The sequence below is a fragment of the Homalodisca vitripennis genome, chromosome 2 (genome assembly GCF_021130785.1).
Source record: "Homalodisca vitripennis isolate AUS2020 chromosome 2, UT_GWSS_2.1, whole genome shotgun sequence".
NCBI classification, from domain to species: Eukaryota; Metazoa; Arthropoda; class Insecta; order Hemiptera; family Cicadellidae; genus Homalodisca; species Homalodisca vitripennis.
This window is the reverse complement of record NC_060208.1, coordinates 204,109,705-204,124,467: the sequence shown is the minus strand read 5'-3', so window position 1 is coordinate 204,124,467 and position 14,763 is coordinate 204,109,705. Positions and strand designations below refer to the sequence as shown.

The following is a 14,763-nucleotide window of genomic DNA, read 5'->3' as shown; positions in this document are numbered from 1 at the left end:
GATAGTTTTCACACCCAAACCATGTGGATTTTCACATCAGTCATTCATTTTCAATTTTCAGATCGTTATGCTATGGCAAGTACATCACATACAGTCATAGTGGTCACTTTTTATTGTCTGCTTTAGCCAACTGAGCAGAGCTAAAGTCGATAATTTCTTTAACAGTCCACAGTTCTTGGTTGTTGTAGCATTTTTGTTACTCATCAAAACCTGGTTATCAAAGTCGTTCATATCAGTTGCTTCCTCATTATACTGTGATCCAAGAGTAGAAAAGTCCATCCTATCCCTTCATCGAGTAGCTGAGCGAGTAGTTTGCGCCCTCAGTAGACGCAGCCAACTCAGCAGTCACAACTGTTTGTTGCAGGCGTTGAACGGCTGCAGATTCAGCACCAACAGTTGCAGATTCAGCAGCAACAAGTGCTGTTGCAACAACAACAGCTGGAGCTGGAGTTGCAGCGACAGCAGTTGCTCGTGCAGCAACAACAAATGTTGCAACAGCAGCCGGTTCAATTGTCCTCACAGTTTCCCCCGCCGTACTCGGCTCCCGTTGACAACAAGAATTAGCTTAGGCGTGAGTTTTTCTCTCTTTGTTGCGTATAGCTCCTCTTGTTTAACGTAAATCAATGGTGGTATTGAGTATTTTTGTGCGTGTGCGTGTGTGTATGTGGAAAATCTATAAAAATGTTACGTCAGCAAGTTTTTTAACTTTTCTTAGCGACTATAGTCCAGTCGTATTACCTGATTGAAAAATTAAATGTTTTCTTACAGCAAACTAATGGCATAATTTAGTCAAATACATCATAAATAAATAAAAAAAACCATTCCGAACCAAAATCGTCTATTAGGGGGTATAGGAGGGTGGTTTTTAGGGGTGAAAATGGTTTTTTGCAACAATGCATCCTATTGAAAACAGTTAAAATGTAAAAGTTGTTGGAAATGAAAAAATCTAACAACTTATGTAGTAATCATTTTTGCTCAAACCTCAAAAATTTCCCCAAAATATTCAAAAAAAAAACCGTGTTTTTTGGTTTTTAATTTTTTTTCTTTTACAAAAATGGTTCGATTGAGCTGAAAGTTTGATCAAATATACTTTGTGCTATTCTAAAAATACTGTATTTTTTCATTACGAAATATTCAGCCGTTATAATAAAATTTCACTTTAAAAAAATATTTTGATAATTTTCAATCACCATTTTGAAACATTTTTTTTATCAAAAAAGGTTCTCTGACGGCTCATTATTTTCGTTTTTTTATCTATTTTGAAGAAAATGAAATAAAAAATATTAGTAGTTTAATTGAAAAAACTGCAGAAAAATTGTTTATTTATTTAAATTATAATTTTTTTTAATGTTGAAGAATTTTCGAATATTTTTGAAAAGTTTAGAAACATTGTTGAATGTGAAAGTTGGATTACAGGTATATATAGTACAGGTATATAATAGTGTCCTTGAAGCAAAAGGGCGGGGTCAATCCTATTCTTCTATTATACGGGTCTCAGTATGTTTCTATGCATTCAATAAGCAGCTGCTTTGTCGTCAGTCAAGTTATATTAGAGTAGTGTCATGAAATAAGCCTCGTGATTAGCAATTTACAAGATTTTTGTCCATATAAAATACAAATCGTAAGTATAACTTTAAAATTTTGTTTTGCAAAATTTTTACACAAATTATTCAATAAAAATTATTAAAAATAATACAGATCATAAAACTTTGTCTCTGTACATACAATTTTACGCATGCTATTTATCTAGTAATTTTTACGTATTTTCAGTATACTAATTTTATCGTGCTTTCTGCATTTTTATAGATTCATGTAAATGGTGGGAAAAGGTACCTTCTTGTATTATTTGTAAAAGCCCGCGATGGAGATTTGGTGAAAATAAAAAGTCGAGGGATAGATACTCTTATTTCGTCAAGTAAACAAAGCAATGATCAGCGGTACAAAACATTTCAGAAATTGACTGAAGCACACATTCATAATGGTTGTCGATCGGCATACAATAGACCTCGATCAATTGTTACAGCTTCCAAAGAACAAACAAGAAAAAAAATCTATTGTGGAAGAAGATTATGAAAGAACCATGTGATTTTGATTCTGAGCATCATTGTGTTTTTTGTGAAGAACCTTGTAACCAAAATAGAGCATTTCGCGGCATGCAGAAGGTTGAGACTAAAGACAAATTTTTATCAACTTTAAAGGGAAGAGATGTTTTCAGAATGATTTAATAAAAGTCTGTTAGTTAGACTGAATTTTCTCAAAGAATCAGATGAAGTTCAAGCTTATTATCATAATAGGTGCATGTCATCTTTTTATGATGGGACAGGCTCAACATCTTGTAGACATACATCGAGTGTAGATTCTAAAGATTTCATAAGTTACTGCGTGTATTACTTTAAAAAAATTCATCCGAGTGCCAATTTTCCCTTAACGAAATTAAAGAAGATTTTGATGGTGATATCTCAACATTAAATACATAAAAAAAAAAAAAAATGAGTGATAGTTTTGATAATGATCTTGTGTTTCCTTCAATGAAAGGAGATACAATCATTACATTTAAAAAAGCAGGGAAAAAATTAAGTAGAATATGGTATGAATCACGATCAGATGACGTAGAATATGAAAAAAAAAGATATTTATATTTTTAAGTTCACTGAAAAAAAAACATAAATATTAAAAAAAAAACTTTTGGAAAGAAATAATGGTTTCGTGATTCAATTTTCAATAAGAATTGTAAAAAATATTGTAAAGAAATAAAAAATATATGATGAAAAATACAAATTAAAAAAAAAATTTACTAAGACTCGAATTTTGTTTTTTGATTTATTTAAAAATTTCCACGTAATTGTTAAATATGCATGATTCCATTATTATTTTGCTTAATGCTTACAAATAGCACTGGTATAAAAAAAAATTATAATTTAAATAAATAAGAACAATTTTTCCACGTAAATAATACAATGTATAATGAAAAATGTCAATATTTTGTTTATTTTTCAATTTTTCTTCTGCAGTTTTTTCAAGTAAACTACATATTTTTTATTTCATTTCTTCAAAATAGATAAAAAAAAAACGAAAATAATGAGCCGTCAGAGAACCTTTTTTGATAAAAAAAATGTTTTCAAAATGGTGATTAAAAATTATCAAAATATTTTTTTAAAGTGAAATTTTATTATAACGGCTGAATATTTCGTAATGAAAAAAATACAGTATTTTTTGATAAAAAAAATGTTTCAAAATGGTGATTGAAAATTATCAAAATATTTTTTTAAAGTGAAATTTTATTATAACGGCTGAATATTTCGTAATGAAAAAAATACAGTATTTTTAGAATAGCACAAAGTATATTTGATCAAACTTTCAGCTCAATCGAACCATTTTTGTAAAAGAAAAAAATTAAAAACCAAAAACACGGTTTTTTTTGAATATTTTGGGGAAATTTTTGAGGTTAGAGCAAAAATGATTACTACATAAGTTGTAGATTTTTTCATTTCCAACAACTTTTACATTTGACTGTTTTCAATAGGATGCATTGTTGCAAAAAAAACCATTTTCACCCCCTAAAAAACCACCCCTCCTATACCCCCTAATAGACGATTTTGGTTCGGAATGGTTTTTTTTATTTATTTATGATGTATTTGACTAAATTTGTGCCATTAGTTTGCTGTAAGAAAACATTTATTTTATTTGACCATTTTTAACTGCTATTTCTCTTGGACTAATAGTGCAATTTTGACTCTTAGTTTTCTTCTTAAACTTATTTTTTTTAAACTATATTATTACTTTCCTTTCCCATACAAATTTTTTAATTCAAAAAAATGGTATAAATATATGTATATTGTAGGGATTTTATTTGCCAATTACGATTATTACAGACTACTTTATGATTCCTTTCGTTGAGAATTGAATAAAATAAATTTTTTCTTAAACCATTGAAATGTAAAAACATTTTTTAGACGTATTTGTATTAACCACAAACTGAGTGAGGCTGAAGTATTATGGATCATCTTAGAATATCATAGATAGAAAGAGTGGACATTCCTTAACGTAAGCTCCAGTTGCATATTATTGTGAAGAACAACCCAGAACAGAAAAAATAAGAGGACAGTAATTTTAAAAAAAATTTATTATTATACTGTCTTTATATTGGATACAAAATATTATATATGTTTGAAGAAACAACTGGTTTCATTTTTATTGCACTTATTAAATAATTTTAACTATGGTACTAAATGGACGAGGTACTGAATGGACGAACTGTATTAAGCGTTTTGGTTAGGAATGAAACAGATTTGTTGAAACTATCTTTTTGTTTTATCTCCAAGACAAAGTATTATAAAGCTTAATTTCCAAGTAATATGGATATTTTTCCAGCACAGTCAGACAATGAATGGTGTATTGGTACTTTTTTATTTCTAGTGTTGTGGACATGATTAGGATGAGCTTCTGTAAGTCACTGACATTTTTTTCTAACAAACTTAAGGTTTTTAATCTAATCTGTAATGCAGGAATAGTTTCGGTTTTATGTATTTGTCTCTGCACGTGTCTCTATAATTTAGTTTGTCAATTAATATAATAACTCTTAAAAAAATTGATTCAATCTTTGAGGTTCCTCCTCAAAAGGTTATACTACACTGTATTAGAGAAATAAAATAACTGTGGTATACAGCTAATGTGGTCTGTCTGTCTGTAACCTCAGATATAATCTTTTCATCCAGTTTTATTCCTAGAAATGTTTATATTAGAAATAGTGCAAATATCTCCAGTTGGTAATCTAATATCAGATAAAGCATGGTTTTGGAATGGGATGTGTGAAAATTTCAAACCATTGTTTTGAAACCAAACAAAAATTTCTGTGGTATAATTCTTAGTTAAATCTTTTAATGATGATTGATTTTTATCAATAGTCAGACAATTAGTATCGTCTGTAAAAACTAACATGTTTGATTTAATATTTCTCGTTGTTTATGAAAATTAAAAATGAAATAGGACCAAATTACAGCCCTGCTGCTGCTTACCATCAGTCTGAGAAAAAAATGTCTATCCTGAGCATCTCGTAATTTTTACCTTCTGAAATTTGATTTTTAAGGACTGAAAAAATAAATATGGATTATCAGTAAATCCGAAATGTTTAAATTTCATAAGTAAGAGCTCATGGTTCACACTGTCAAAGGCCCTGGACAAATTGCATATAAGTGCACACCCCAATATCCATCCAAGCCTCCACGACATTTGTAACTAGATCAAACACTGCTATCTGAGTGCTCTTGCCTTTACCAAATCCAAATTGCTCCAAGGTTTAATAATTCTTTTATTTTCAAAAATATTCCATTATTTTATGGGAACAAAAACACCATGAACAACAATAATTGTAAACTTCTTCAAAGAACCATATATACTCTCACATAATATCAACAAACAATGTAGAAATATCACACTGTGTGTATAAATATTGATATAGAATATATTATGCTCTGTTAAACAAAGCATATATAGATTAAAAAACATACAGTGCAATGATATGTATAAATATTTCTGTATGGGTTTATTCATTTCTAATGAAGCTGTGTAGCATGCATATATTATCTTTTATTCAATTTAATCAAGAAGAATTTTTAAAATAGTTTTTAATAACTAAAAAACTCTTAATTAAAAAAAAATCCTCTTAACTTTAACATAATATTTTATAGTTTCTTTTTATTTATCCAACTTTAACATAATATTTGATAGGTTTTTTTTTGTTTATCCAACCTCTTTATGAGCTGTTAAATTTTCATAAATGTATCTCTTTGATTGGTTTATTGTTATTTATTTCTTTGTTGCATGTTAGTTTAGTGAACAGTAGAGTTTCTTAACCAAAGAAAGTTGAAATATTGATGTAATGCATGGTAGTGAAGGTTTGCTCGGTGTTGTTGCTAGCATTGCCCGCTGTTTAACGTACGCCCTGTATCGCACTCGCTCTTTGCTCGGTGTTGGTTCTTCTTTTCCCTCCTGTGGTACTGATCTTGTTGATTGTGTGATTGTAAGGTTGCGTCTAAACTCGCAGGGGTGTTGCGGCCAGGCCCGATAGCTGTGACTGTTGGACCGTTGCCCCCCCAAGCACCCTACCAACCCCTCTCTCGTTCTGGTGAGTACAGCCCCAGTGGTTGAAATAGGAACCGCCTCCTCGAATGTCCAGGTTTGCCAAATTGTACAGTAATCTGTATTGTTAGAAGATGTGCCTGAGCCGAGTAATTTGTCCACAGATCTTCACCCAGTTGACATGAAGCCATTCATGAGTGTTTTAGTATATTTGTAATAAATAACGTCTAAATTCTTAGATATTCTTTGTTTGAAGTTTATTTTTGATGATGGAAGGATTGTGAAGGAAACAGGATTTTTCTGAACATTTGCCATCATTCAGTGAAACAAAGAATTCAGTAACACTACTTTTCAAGATCTGCAATCTAATCTCTTCTTCAGGTAAATAACTAACCTAACACTTAATTGCAAACTAGGCTAAAATAAACAAATCATACCAAAGCGTTGTCAGTCATAGGTGGCTGATCGATAAATGCAGACGTATAGTGACGTGTATTCTGTAGTTCAGTTTTAATAATTAGTGTTATTTGAAGACTCTTGGAGCATTTGGAAAATTCTTTAAATATTACTAAATGTTAATGAAAACACTACTTATCCAAATTATTTATAAACAAACGGAAAAATCCTGTTTCCTTCCTCTTTGAAATTAGTTTAGTTCGTATTGCGTACACTTATTTAGTATTACAGTCGACTCTCGATAACTCGAATTTCAAGGGAACGGCTGTTTTCTTCGAGTTACGTATAGTTCGACTTAAGAATAGTTCGAGTTATAGAGTTAATATTTCACTAAATTCGACTTACAGAGGTAAACAAAATAAAATTCGAGTTATAGAGGTACAAATAAACTATGTTTTTTATTCCCTACATCCTTTACAAAACTAATGTATGTACTGTAACTACATACAGCATTTGTACTTACTGTCACACTGAAATGTATGCCTACAATTCATACGTACATACAATTTCAAATTTGAAAATAATCTGTAATCTTCTTCTGCCTAAGGCTTTTTTCAGAATTTAAGTCTATAATGTTCTCAATAACAACAACAGCAGAGAATACGTTGTCTGGTACGTCACTTGATTGTTCTAAGTCACTGCGACCAGTCGGACAATTCAGTGACATGTCCAGACCTGTTCGGCTAGGTCTATGACCTAACACAGGTTCGCTGTAAACACAGCATAGCTTCGTGTTAGCGAGGGTTGATCTGAAAATTTCGAGTTGTAGAGGTAATGTATTTAAAGACTTCGACTTATCTACTGAACTTCGAGTTATAGAGGTAATTTTTCTATTACTTCGAGTTATTGAGGTAAAATTCGGGTACAAAATTAAATCGAGTTACGCATGGTTTTTTTTTTTTTTAATTAGGGAGGTTTTCTCAAGGGAACGGAAAAAATTTGAGTTATCAAAGAATTCGACTTATTGAGGTTCGAGTTATCGAGAGTCGACTGTATAACAGTAAATAAAACTCATTTCTCAGCTTTGTCAAATGTAAAGGAACAAGTCAAATTGTTTTAATATTAAAATAATAATTTGATCCGAATTCTGATATAAGTTAGTTAATTTTCTTTAATGTGCAATTGGATCTACAAGCAAAACATCATAATAGAACAATTAAAGTTATGCTTGCAGGTTTAAATCTAATCGTAAATTTAGCCATAATGAAGTTAAAAGTGGTCACAATATTTTCAGCATTTTTCAAACCTATTTTTAAATTGTTAAAAACTTAAGCCTTGCCCGAATGAAAAGAAATTTTACCAGGAAACGTAGATGTAATGTGAGGAGTATTATAAACTTTTTAATAAACCCTTTTTTTAACCAATTATTAATTTTTTTTATTTATTCAGAAATATTTTGTCTTAATTTTAATTTGTGTTAATGTTTTAAATTCCTGTGTACATATTAATTTACCTGCTTAATTTTAGTATGTTCTGTTATATATAGCAAACTCCTGAAAATTTAATTTTAAGTTTTCCAAATTCTTGTTATTATGGCGGTTATTTAATTCTAATTTAAATGGGCGTATGAAATAATTATATAAGTTACATTTAATATTTCCTTTTCTACTGTAATTTAAAGTTTTAGTTTGTGTAAAATAAGTCACTCAATCACAATACAGATCTAATCTTTATAATCAACATGTTACCATTTAGTGCCTCAGAAACAGATTATTTTTGATTAATCTTTTATAGCTTTAACAATTGCCAAGTAGTATTTCCATTTTGAACTTTGAAATTTTGTGTAGTTTTTTTCTTTGTATTGAATGTTTTTAGATTTTCTTTAGTTTAAAAATATATATTGTGGTATAGCTGTGACAAAATTGTAAATTCTAGGTTCATGTAAAGATTGAAACAACTTCTGTATTTGGTTTTGTTACAATTTGAATTGTAATTTTGCTAGCAGTTTGTAATAGCAAATGGAACAAGCGATCTCTCGAGGACAAGTGACTCACTGACAGACATAACTGATAGCTCTCCTCGAATGGTGATTCATAGACATAACTGATAAGCTCTGTCGCACTCGTGAACAATGAGTTCATTAGCATATATCACAGCCATGTCAACATTTGACACTTCAACAAGTGTTCTTACAAATAGTGTAATAATGAGATTAGTGTGTAACAAATTACAGTGTTTGATCATGTCCTCCTAATTTTTATACAACAGTTGTATCAACCATTTAATTTCTGTTGTCACTTGAATTGCAGAGCATCTCATTCACATTATGAAAATAGGTGAAATGCAGTTTAAAAATTACCTAACAGAATACTTATAACAAATTAATCAGTTCATTACTAACCTTGCTATTATACCATATATTCTGGAGCAGATCATATTCATCACTAATTACAAATTTTAGAAATTTGTCCAAACTTAAGTTTTATAATTTTATTTGATTTTACCTTGTTAGAAGATTAAGAATCTTTGAATCTTCTTCTTTAAAAATGTAGTCAAATTAAAAATTAGTGTACATTTTCCATAAAATGACTTAAAAAGTCATATCCCTACCCACCCATCCATAGTTGTATGTCTTTCCTTACTCGGTTTTGAAAATGTCACGTTAAAGCCCATGATGGCAATACAGATTATATATTTTTTTAATGTTTAAAACACTGATTTAATAATAATGAAAGAAAATTTGTATGTACAGATAGACGATTTTTACTATTTTGTTTATCTTAGGATTCCCAATGTCCTTTAATGGGTGCGTTGATTATGCCAAGGAACTGATTCAAGCAGTATCAAACATGACTGACCACTGAGTCATGTGGTCACTTGTAGGTGGTGCGGAAGTTACCTAAAATTGAAGGTCCACTGTACCTTCAAAACAAGTGCAGTTCTGAAGGGAGACACACCTGTAACCGTATGATAATTTTACCTAGAATTGGAACATCAACTCAAAGAATAATTTCTGTAAATAACACAAAGGGCTTTAAATGAAATCTTTTCTTTTACTTGATTGAATTTCGTCTGTCGCTCCTGTTTCCTCAATCAATCAATCAATCAATAATTCTTTATTCATTAGTTGTACAATACGGTACATCGAATAGTGTCATACATTGCTTATATATGTAAACTTACTTATATATATAAAATTCCTGATTATGTCCAAACAAGTGGACCAATAAATCGGATTTTAAAATGACTGTGCATTTTTGTTATAACTGCCGATTTGGGCTATACACGTAAAGTCGCAGACTGTCTTTCCGCCACATTTGGATGTAAGTCTCAATTATGGCCAAATACAGTAACCATTTGGCATGATTGATGCTTTTTGAATGTAGTGATCGATTGGATGCTGTAGTGTATCTGTTAGTACAATTATGGCTATACACATGGATACTGTGGTGTGTCTATTTGCCTGACGTCATTATTATGGCCATACACACGGATAGTGTGATGTGTCTATTTGCCAGACAACACGATCATGGCAATATACACAGATGCTGTTGGTTCACATTTGTCTGACAACACGATTACGACCATTTGTGATGCATCTGGCTCTCTGACTAGTACAATTATGGCCATACGAATAATTACTGTGGTTTGTTTGAAAGCAAGATTATGACCATATGAACAAGTATATGGTGTATCTGTCTGTCGACAGCAAGATTATAGGCTTACATGTAGAATTCATCAAGTGTGGTAATCAGGACTATTGTTCATTGAACTTCTAGTTGTATTTATATCTTTAACTACCATTTTGTACATTTTAACTTGTATGTAAATATTTGATTATAATTTAAATGCCATTCAAATTGTTACAGTTTTTGTGCTTCATCAAAATTAAAATTTTTCTCTTTTTGTTTTAGATGGGCGAGGTTGGCCAGCTTAAGAATCTTTTCCATTTTAACTTATTCTCTCTTTGATTTGTGATCTTCATCATGGACAATGACACTGTGACTTCAATCAAATTGTATCTTCCTTCTTCTCAGTTTGTTCTTCCGATTGCCATCATTGAACATACTCTAATTTAATTTACTATCACTGGTAAACGAGAATACAAATATTTTCCAATATTAATTTTAGAATAATAAAATTAATATTGAAAATATTTATATTCATTTCCAGTGATAGTAAATTGTACTTTTTCCCAATGCTTCAAGATTCTTCATACTGTAGTTTGTAAATCATATTAGATATTGTGTTAGGTTAAGGTAAGTTTAGTCAGTTTTTTATATACTTAACTATAGTTTGTTTTAAATTTAAATACAATATATTATTCCTTTAAGTTTTAATTTGACAATATAAGCAATACTTCATTTTATACATTTTTGTAAGTTTGTTTTATTGTGGAACTTGTCTACTTCTTGTATTTTTATTTTTTGATTCAGACGTATTTTATCCAACCTGTTTTTAATCAGATATTAGTAGTAACTAAAATACTTAAAGTAATGCTTTTGAAATTTGTTTTATTGCGGAACTACTTGATATTAATAGATAGCTACGGTGATGCTTCATTTTATAAATTTTTTTAAATTAGTTTTGAAGTGTAATTGGTTTATTTCTTGTAGCTAGTTTTTTTTTTTTTTTTATCTGAATATACATATTTTATCTCATTAAATTTTAATCTGATATTATAAGAAATAATCAACGTCTACTTATATAATAAAGGAATGTATAGTCTAGAGATTTTTTTAATGAGTCAAAAGGAGCATTCGATCTGCTAGTGGATGTTTAAGGTATTATATATTAGTCCAGCTAAGTTAATGTGAAGTGCCAAAACAGTATCTCCTACTAACATGCATTTACAGAAAATACGTTCTGAACGTTGTTACCGCCTGTCAATTTTGTTCCTAGAGACATTCCTAAATTAGTAATTGTGAAATAGTTTTGGGCATTTTTAACCACATAGCTGTTTCTACCAAAAATATGTACATATATGTGTTATTTTAACGAAAAAACCATGGGTTGATGTGCCTTATTGCCCCATAATGTAGTGTTACGTTTCCATTGGGTATGTTTAACAAAATTCTGATATTTTCAATTGTTTTATAAGATACTTGGAAAACCAAACAAATGGCATAAATTTAGTTATTATTTACACATATTTTTTGAGTTTATTATTTGTCATAAGTATCTAAATTTAACTTTTCAATAAAACATGTATAATAAATAGATCAAACGAATACCCTGTTTTATATTGTGAATTTTTTGTTAAACATGCCCTAGTTTACTATTTTACAGTTAGATATTTTTGTAAGTTTTAGCTTATATAATTTGCCCATTGCGACTCGGCTGTCTATTTTTGTCCATTTCATAATCAGCTCTATTGTAATAATAAAAGTACGATTTTTAAGAATGAATATGTTTTGATTATTTATACCCATACAAAATGTCTTATTAGTTATAAAACGACTTTAAATTAACTTAATAATTGTTTGGACACTCCATCTAGAAATGGAAAAAAATTGTACTTTTTCCACATTAAAAATTCCTAATTTTCAAAAGCCTGCTAATTAATTTTAATTCTATAATGAGTGAGAGTGAGTGGGTGAGTGAGCAAGTACGAGAGTGGGTGAGTGAGTGAGCAAGTACGAGAGTGGGTGAGTGAGTGAGCAAGTACGAGAGTGGGTGAGTGAGCGAGCGAGTATGAGAGTGGGTGAGTGAGCGAGTGAGTATGAGTGGGTGAGTGAGTGAGCATGAGACAGCGAGTATGAGAGTGAATGGGTGAGTGAGCGAGTAGGAGAGTGAGTGAGTGAGAGAGGAAAGAAACTTTATTCAAAATCATTAAGATTTGAAAAGCGTCAAAAACATTATATGACATCACATTTTTACAAGGACAAAGTTACATTATATATATATATCTGATGAAGTTTCTCCAGGACAGGAACTCATCCACTATATAGAATGGTCGTTAAACTCGTCTGGGAGAAGGTTGTAAAACTTCTCCGTGTATGCTGGTTTCTTTGCATACAATGCTGTGCGGTGAAATGGAAGATTACAGTTGTTAGAAAATCTGGTATTGTTTTCACATTCTTGAAAAGTTTTCCTGCCGCTTTCATGTATTCCCAATACAGCCAATGTTCTTATTGCTCTCTTTTAGAGAAGCAAAACTTTTACTAGGTTTGTATAGGACGAGTCTCCCCTCTCTCATAAGGTAACTCTATAGGTCATATGGCTCTCAAGAAAAGTGTGGTAAGCAACTGTTGCAGTTCTCATGGCATACAATGAACGGCTCCTCAACGTCCACAATAACTTCCAGATTGTTGGTTTAGTCAGTGGTTTCAAGATCAGGTACACCACCAACTTCATTTTTAAAAGCCCTGTTTCTGAATAATTCGATTGTTCAAGTTTGCTCAAGGTCATTTTATGAATATAAAACAGGTGCATGTCCAGAAGACAGTATAAGGTTATTTGGCAGAGAGCAGTGGAAGTTCTATTCCCTACTATGTACACGTGTAGTTTTGAGAGGAATCTGATGTGGATTCACAACACTACCGAGACTAACAACAGCAAACTCTTCTAACTAATAAAAACATTGATTCTTTTTTATGTTATGTTTTAAAATGATGCCACACCTCATTAATAGTGAAAGAATAATAGTGTTTCGGACATTTGTCATCATTATATTATGTTACAAAATGTATAACACCACGTTTCAGGTATTGAAATCTACCCTCTTTGTCAGGTGAAGGAAATTTAATTCATAAAAAAGTACTTAAAATCTACAAAATGTGGGAATGGCTGCCACTAAAAAAATATATCCGAAAACTGTTTGTAGTCCAGACAGGAGAAAATGAACTCAAGCGTTGACACTGCACAGGATGCAAGTCCTGAGCACAAGTCACGAGAACGAGAAGTCTACCACAATTATACGTCATACCAGTACAGGTGAAAGTGGGGTACTAACAAGAAAATCAATGTCAGTACTTCCTGCGGTCTTACACTGAATTCAGTACCAGTAAATGCTCATTTGACTTTAAAGTAGTAGTTGACAGCAATTCGAAATAGTAACTTGATATTGTATTGTCTGTTATCCCTCTACCCTCCAAAACAGATATTTTAACATGAAATTTCTCATTTGTGTTGGCTTCTTTATTTAAACGTTTTACATACATACATTAACACTACATGTACAGGGTGGTGCGAAAAGAACATATGTATTTTAAAGTGATATAAGTAAGTTTATTTTAATCACACAATAATTTTATTAACACCAAAACAATCAGCAAATAACCACATTTGAGAATTGGAAAATCTCTCTTCAAAGTTCTCCAAAACCTTTGTCTAAGTGTCCTGTGCTACAGCAGCAATTTCTTCATGTATTACAGCCTTCAAATCTTTGACTGAACGAGGTTTACGATGATAAACTTTGAACTTCAAATGACTTCACAAGAAGAAGTCGCAAGGCGATAGATCTAGTGAGCGTGCAGGCCAATGAAGATCGTCAATACGTGATGAGGAAACATTTCTCTAATGACTTCCATAGATGCATTACTCGTGTTGGCTGTGACACCATCCTCTTGAAACCATATTTCTCCTATATCGATCCCCAAAGTTTCAAGCTGTTGCACCATCCTCTTCAAAAAATAAGCTCCAACGGTACCAATTTTCAAGACCAAACACCACATCGTAACTTAGGAGTGTGCAATGATTTTTTATGCATTTCTTGTGGATTGTTAGCTGCCCAATAGTGACAATTCTGCCTGTCTACAGATCCATTCAAATGGAAGTGAGCTTCATCACTCATCATTAAAACAGCATTGTCATTTGCAACGATTTAAGCTTTCTCTCTCAAAAAATTATTCCTTTATCAAAATAATGTTCATAAACCTTATGAACAATCATAATCTTGTAAGGATGGAATTTCAACTCACATGACAGAATGCACTGTAGCGATCGATGTGTATTCCCAAGGTCGGAGCCGCCTAGTTGAGCGGTGAGGACTGAACTGAGGCTCTGACACTCAACATTTTGCGAAGTTCATGCCGTACAACGATGACCAGCCAATTTATTCTTAGTAACTGAACCTGTTGCATGAAACGAGTATACCCAACAAAGTATTGTGTTGCGATCAGGTATTGAATATTACGCCCTGCATTACTCTCTTTACGAAAGCTATATGTTGAACAGTGATAACAGATTCATTCAATTTGAAGTACTGTTCAACAGCAAACTCTTCCACTGTTACGTTCTTTTTGCACTACCCTTTATCACAAAATATATTAAATATATACAGTTACA

The 14,763-nt window shown here is 31.3% G+C and overlaps 1 long non-coding RNA gene across 1 annotated transcript; it reads left to right on the top strand.

Annotated features, from left to right (window-relative positions):
• The first annotated feature begins 288 nt into the window (after positions 1–288).
• On the top strand, positions 289–10,746 carry LOC124355298. Its single transcript, XR_006921751.1, has 3 exons — positions 289–571; positions 6,044–6,124; positions 10,389–10,746. It is a non-coding gene; the product is annotated as an uncharacterized LOC124355298 (long non-coding RNA).
• The last annotated feature ends 4,017 nt before the right edge of the window (positions 10,747–14,763 follow it).